Here is a 1025-nt window from a genome sequence, read left to right as displayed (position 1 = left end):
GTCGGTTATTAGTAGCTCCCACAGTTCAGTCAGACTCTATTGCATTGACCACATTTACAGTTCAGTATATTTAGTCTCAGCATGTTATAAATTGGTCATTGCATTCAGTTAGCTCAATATTTAGTATATATATATCATGTCTAGATTATTTCATTGCTTTATTGCTTTGTTCAGTTATATGTTATTTCAGTTTTACTCTATCCTGCATGCTTAGTACCTTTCAAGTACTGACGCATACGTGTGCTACATCTTCTCGTGATGTAGATCCAGGTTCTCAGCATCCAGATCACGCTTAGATCGGTTCCCGATCTTCAGTTCAGTAGAATCAATGGCGAGTCCTCTTTCTCCGAAGACAATAGTCATGAGTTTCTTTTCAATATTTTTTTGTCCTTTAGTTTCACTTTTGCTAGACTTAGTTGGGGCCTGTCCCAGCATTTCTAGTCATTTAGAGGCTATTTTCAGACATCGTTAGATTCAGCTTAGTATTGAGTTAATATCATCTTTGTATTAAACTCATTAGTTTTCATTTATCTCAGTTATGGTATATAGGTATTTCCCATCTTTTCATTTTATTTATGATATAGCTTCCGCATCAGTTTATTATCTTTAGTATGCTCATGATCATGCCAGCAGGGTTAGCTTGGGATCACTTGTGGTCCTAGGTCCGGTGTCCGCGTCTCGGGGGTAATCTCGGGGCGTGACAAACAAGGTATCAGAGCATTAGGTTTAAGTGTCCTAGGATGTCTGAAAAGCCGCACTAAGTAGAGTCATTTTCATGGGTGTGAAGTGCACCACATCTAATGAGAGGGAGGCTACGAGGTGTTTTAGGAAAACTTCATCTTCTTTGTTATTCTTATCGTGCGTTGGTATGATCTCCTTTCTAATCCATCGTTATGCACTTAAGATCATGCCTCCTTGTAGAGCTTATGCATGGAATGCTAATGCACATAGTGCTAACGCAGTTCTTCTAGTCCCAGACCATGAGGTTTTGAACGTAGAGTTTCACAATGCGATTCAACTTTTGG

The sequence above is a fragment of the Solanum tuberosum genome, unplaced genomic scaffold (assembly GCF_000226075.1).
Source record: "Solanum tuberosum cultivar DM 1-3 516 R44 unplaced genomic scaffold, SolTub_3.0 scf00134, whole genome shotgun sequence".
NCBI lineage: Eukaryota > Viridiplantae > Streptophyta > Magnoliopsida > Solanales > Solanaceae > Solanum > Solanum tuberosum.
The sequence above is the reverse complement of the archived record's forward strand: the minus strand, read 5'-3'. Positions refer to the sequence as shown.